Genomic DNA, 6,214 nt, shown 5'->3' on the forward strand with positions numbered 1-6,214 from the left:
TCGTTTCTCCTTCCTTCATTCCCTCGTTGAACAGATCCGAAGCTAACGAACGGACGTCACCGATGCTTATAACGAATAAAGGAATTCGGTAAACGCAAAGAACTGAGTTGCCGGCGAGGCTTTTACCCCCGGGAGGTGGAGTGGGAAGGGGAGGGGAGGGGGGTGGGGTGATGGGGTGGGGGGGGGTGTAGGTGTGGGTGGTGGGGTAGTGGGGAGTGTGGGTGGGGGTTGGTGTGTGTGGTGGGGGGGGGTGGTTGTGAGGGGTGTGGGGTGGTGGTGGGATGTAGTGAGGGTGGTGTAGGGGGGTTAGGGGTGTGTTGTGGGTGGGGTTGTGTGGTGGGGTGGGGGTGGGGTGGTAGGGTGGGTGTGGGGTGGGGTGGGTGGGGGGGTGGGGGTGTGGGTGTGTGGGTTGGTGGGGGCGTGGTGAGTGGGGGGTGGGGGGGTGGAGTGGAGGTTGGGGGTGGTGGGGGGGTTAGGGGTGGTGGTAGGTTGGAGTGTGGAGGTGGTTGGGTGGGGGGGGGTGGTGTGTTGTGTGGGAGGGTGGTGGGTGGTGTGTGGGGTGGTTGGGAGGGTGGGGTTGTTGTGTGTGGTGGGTGGTGGGAGGTTTGGAGGGTTGGTTTAGAGTTGTGGGTTGTTGGTAGTTAGGAGGGGGTAGGGGGTAGGGGGAGTGGTTGGGGGTGTGGGGGGGGGTGTGTGAGGGGGATTTTTGGGTGTGGGGTTTTGTGGTGTTGTGGAGGGGTGGTGGTTGTGAGTGTGTAGTTTGTGGTGTGTGGTAGTTGTTAGGTTGTTGTTTTGTGTTGGGTGTGGGGGGATGTGTTTTTTGAGTTTGGTGTTTTTGGTTGAGTGGTGGTTTGTTGGTGTGTGTTTTGTTAGGGGTGTTTGAGTGTGTTGTGTTTTTGAGAGGTTGTTTGCGGTTGGTTCGTTTTGCGGTGTGGGGGTAGTTTTGGGTTGTGTTGTTAGTGTTTTTTGTAGTGGATGATGTTGGGGTTTGTGGGGTTGGTGTAGTTGGTTGTGGTGTGGGGTGTGTTTTAAGGGTGTGTGTAGTTGGTTTGGTAGGTTTTTTTGTGTAGTTTGGTGGGTTGTGTGGTTTTGTTTGTTTTATAGTTTTGTTTTGAGGTTATTTTTTTTGTTTATTTGTTTTTTAGGTTTTTTGTTTTTTTTGTTATGTTGTTTTTTTTTTAGTTTTTTAGTGTTTTTTTTTTAGTTTTTGTTTTTGTTTGTTAGTTTAGTTGTGTAGGTGTTTTTTTTTTTTTTTTGTTAGTTTAGTTGTTAGTTTTTTTTTAGTGTTGTTGTTTAGTGTTAGTTTTAGTATTAGGTTTGTGTTTAGGAGTTGATTTTTTTTAGGAGTTTTTAGGTTTAGTGTTTATGTTTTTTTTTTTTTTTTAGTTTTTTTTTTTTTTTTTTTGTTAGTTGTTGTTTTTTTAGTTTTGAGGTTTTTTTTGTTTTAGGTTTTTTTTTGGTTTTTTGTTTTTTTTTTAGTTTTTTTAGCAATTTGTTTTTTATTTTTTATTTTTTTTTTTTTTTTGTTTTTTTTTTTTTAGTTTTTTTGTTTTTGTAGTTTAGTTTTAGGTTGGGTTAGTTTTTTTTTAGTAGTTTTTGTTTTTTTTTGTTAGTTTATTTTTTTATTTAGTAGGGTTTAGTTTTTAGTTTAGGTTTTAGGTAGTAGTTTTAGTTTTTTTTTTTTTTGTTGATTTATTTTTTATTTTTTTTTTAGTTTTTTTTTAGTTTTTTGTTTTTAGTAGTTTTTTTTTATTTTAGTTTTTATTTCTTTTGTTTTAGTAGTTTTTTTTTTAGTTGTTTTTTTTTAGTTTTAGTATTTAGTTAAGTTTTTTTTTTTTTTTTTTTTAGTTTGAGTTAGTTTTTTTTTTTTTTTTTTTTTTGTTTTTTTTTTAGTGAAGGTTTTTATTTTATAGTTTTGTTTTTAGGTTAGTTAGATTTTTTGTAGTTTTTTTTTTTATAGTTTTATTATTATTAGGTTTTTTTTTTTTTTATTTATAGTAGTTTTTTATTAGGTTAGGGGGAAATGAAAGGGGGAAGGGAGGGACGTGGGGGTTCTTCCGAGACTCGTTGCGGTAATGAAGTTGACTATTACACCAAGGGACGCAGCGGGGTAAGGGGGGAGGGATGGGTGGAGGTAAGGAGGAGGAAAGGGGGGAGGGAGGGAGGAAAGGAAGGTGTGTGGGAGCGGGAGCAGAACTAAGGGGAGAGGGGAGAGGGAGAGAAATAAAGTGGGGGATAGGAGAAGGGAGAGATGGAAGGAGGGAGGGAGGAGGTAACATAAGACGGAATGGGGAAAAGAGGAAAGAGAAAGAGAAAGGAGGGAGGTAACAGGCAGAGAGAGAGAAGAAGGAGGGGAGAAGGAGACGATAGGGAGTGGAGAGTCACATAAGGGGGGAGGGAAGAGGGAGGAGGAGATGGAAGGAGAAAAGGAATAGGAGAAGGAGGAGGAAGGAGGTGATGGAGAGAGAGATGGTAGGGAAAAGGGGTAGAGGAAAGTGGGGGAGAAGGAAGGGAGGAGGACGAAGGGGAGGAGGTATGAGGGAGGACTAAGGGGAAGAGGAAGGGGAAAAGATAGAAGGGAGGAAGAAGGGATAGAGGAACGGAGAGGGGGAGGGGGGGAGGTGGTGGAGGAAAGGGAGAAGTATGGGGAGAGGGAGCTAACAGGGGCGAGGGGCGAGGGAAGCCATGTACAGCTGCGCTCTGGATTACCAAGCAAACCCTGATCATTACAGAATAAAAGTATAGCTTTGTCCGATTCACTTCTCGCTTGGTCCGTGGCACTGGCTGAGCCTCCAGTTCATTCTCGGGCACGGAATGCGTGTGTGCGTGTGCGTGTGTGTTTGTGTATGTGTGTGTGTGTGTGCGTGCGTGCTTCTGTATGTATGTGTGTGTGTGTGTCCGTGTGTGTTTGCGTATGCGTATGCGTGTATGTGTGTGTGTGTGTATGCGTCGTGTTGTGTGTATTACTTCAACTGTTACGGAGAGACAAAAAATCATACAAATAAATACACAACCATAAATGTTTGTACAAAAGAGAGTGTTAATCAGTTCATGATTCCAGTCATATAAAGAATTAAGCAAATATTTTGACATCGAGAATGATAACAGACTCTGGCAATTAGCTATTTCGGAATGGCGGCCAACACTGGGTCTATCACATCATTTACAGGTATGTCACAATAATAGCCTTTACGACTGAGTGACAATGATGTTTTCCACTGGCCCATATCATTTCAAATGTATTTGTAGTTGAATGATAGCATTATTATGTTTTATGTCGCGGGGGAATTATCACAAATAGAGTGATAACGACCTGGGGAATTACTAAAAAAAAAAAAAAAAAAAAAAAAAAAAAAAGGAAAAAACTATTTGTACCGTATGTGAAGCCGAGTTTATTGAGCATAACGTCGAACTTCATTGTCGGAGTTTTAAGGGAGCTTTCCGTTGTTAATTAAAACGTGGAGGGCAAAGTCCGCAGAGTGTTATGGTATAGCTAGTGCGGCCGCGAAAGCCAATACAATGCTATTAGACTGTCATATAAATGTCATGATACTGCATGGAAACGACAATCCGACGCAAATACTGGCCTGTTCGCGGCTACTGCTGTGGTGTTTTGAAGTGGAGGGGGAGGCGGGAGGAGGGAGGAGGGAAGGGAGGTGGTAAATAGGAGGATGGATGAGGAGGAGGTGGCGGGAGAAGGGAGAAGGGAGGAGGTGGAGGGAGAAGGGTGGAGGGAGGGAGAAAGAGTGATAAATAAGGGAAGAGGTGGGAAGGAGGAGGGAGAAAGAGAAAAATGGGAAGAAAGCAGGATGAGCAAAGTAGGGAAGGAAGGAACAGTAAAAGAGAAACGTGAGAAAAGAAAAAGATGAAAGGACGGACTATGTAGGGTTAGGGGGCAGAGGGGAGGAGGAAGGAGGTAGGAGGGAGTGAAAGAAAAGGAGAGAGGGAGAAAGAGTGGGAGGACGGAGAAGAGAAGAAGGAGGGGGAAGGGGAAGGAGAGAGGGAGGTAGAGAAAAGAGAAAAGAGGAATGAGAAAGGGAGGGGAGAAGGGAGGAAAAAAGATAGAGAAAGGATGGATGAAAGGAGACCAGGGGAAAAAGGTGAGGGGAAGGAAAAGGGAGATAAGGAAGAAAGGGGAAATGGGAGGGAGAGAAAGATACACAAGAGGGGGAGGTAGAACGATAATGTCTACACGAGGGAATAAAAGGGCTTCTTCATTGACACATGCAGATGCAAATGTAAGCATAAAGTTTGCCTTTGTAGTTCTAACTATCAATATATCTATCTATCAGTATGCAAATAGACAGAGAAAACAATTGAAGTTGTACAAATTTGAAATGAAATACAGAGAGAATCATCGTGCAATCAGTAAAAAAGTGACTTACTATAGAGTTTGATCTTTTTGTCATATATTCACACAATCTAAAAATCATAAGCTTCGACAGCAAGTGATGTCATTCTATGAACGCGGAATATTGATATGAAATAAATCATCCATTTTTTTTTGCGAGATAATGACTTCATTAATAATTGCAATCAGTATAGTGGATGATTTCGCAAACATTGATACGTTTTTGATAATATTTTGATATGTAACTATGTTTATTCATTACGCACATAGATATATAATCTAATTCAAACTAATTCTAATGTCAAACGTTAGCTTCACACGTTAGAAACCAGCTTACTAATCTATATCCTAAGTGAGTGCTTTAGATAATTACCTGATATATCAAGGAAATGTATATTGTGTAATTAAGCAAGTGATGCCTTGATTAACACATAAATATATTTATCCGTTATGAAATATTTATGTTATTATATCTTTAGTCGGAAAAATACCTCCCAGTATAGCACAAACAAACAAAGACACAGACACACTTCCAAAGGGATAATGAATCGAAGGAAAACAACTTAATGACAACAACTAAAAATTCAAAATATAACAAAGCATAGTAATATCAACAAAAAAAGCCTCTTTCAGCAGGATAATATGCATTTAAAAGGACAACAAAAAACACAACACAACTATCTTTAACATTTCATCAAATATAAATGAAATATAATCAAAGGGACAAATAACAAAAAACAAAAAAAATATCCATACCGGGACAATAAAACAGAACAAGACAGACAAATAACGAAAGTAACAAAAACAACAAGATCAATTAAAAACAAAAAGATTTCCATCAATAAACGTGCCTTCAAGACAACAACAAATCAAACAAAACACAACAAAAACACGACAATAACACCTTCAGTCCAACAAAGAAAGAAAGAAACATAAAAAGCAACATAAAACACTTTCAAAATAACAAAAAAAAAAAAAAAGCAATTCCCCAAAAGGACAACAAAACAATAACAACAACAAAACGCTTCCATCAAGAAAACAAATATAAACATAAAAGTAACAAAACAAATACAGCATGATGCTGCAAAACACAACAAAAACACCTCCATTAAAGACAACAACAACAAAAAGCACCTCCAAAATGGCGCTACAAAGCCACAACAAAAACACAACAAGAGCAACAAAAACAGGCCCAAGCAAGGACACAACACGCTGGCGTAGAGGACCCAATACGAAAGCCAATCCAGGGAAGAAACTCTGCTTTCTCCACCTTCCTTCCCCTCCTTCCCCCCCTCCCCACGTCCACTCCCCCCCCATGCCACACCCACTCACCGCCCCCCCTCCCCAACTGGCTTCAATCCCCCCAGTCCCCCTCTCTCTTACCCCATCCCCTCCCTCCTCTCATCCTACCCTCTGCTACCCCCTACCCCTCCATCCTCCATCCTCCCCTCCCTCCTATCCTACCTCCCGCAACCCCCGCCACCCCGCCACAACCCCCATACCCCCTCCTCTCGCCACCCCCTCTTCCCCTCCCTCCCTCCGCCCTTCCTCCCCCTCCCCTTCCCCCTCCCCCGTGCAGCCGTTCGTCGGTAATTGCTTTCTGATAGCATGACTTATGACTCTGCTATCGTTGTCACTAATATCCTCTTGCTTGATTTCTTATACCTATCTTTATCGCTTACGTTCTTCTTTCCCGTCCGAGAGGAAGGGGGTGGGGGTGGGGGGGATGGAGGATGGGAAGGGGGGTGATGGAGGATGGGGAGGGGGGTGAGGAAAGGGGGTGGGGGTGGTTTGGTAGAGTGGGCTTGAGGAAGGGGAGTGGGACTGGATTGTGAAAAGGGGAAGGAAGTTGTGGAAAGGGTA

The sequence above is a fragment of the Penaeus japonicus genome, unplaced genomic scaffold (assembly GCF_977035675.1).
Source record: "Penaeus japonicus unplaced genomic scaffold, GWHDUDI00000001_assembly GWHDUDI00000015, whole genome shotgun sequence".
Taxonomy (NCBI): domain Eukaryota; kingdom Metazoa; phylum Arthropoda; class Malacostraca; order Decapoda; family Penaeidae; genus Penaeus; species Penaeus japonicus.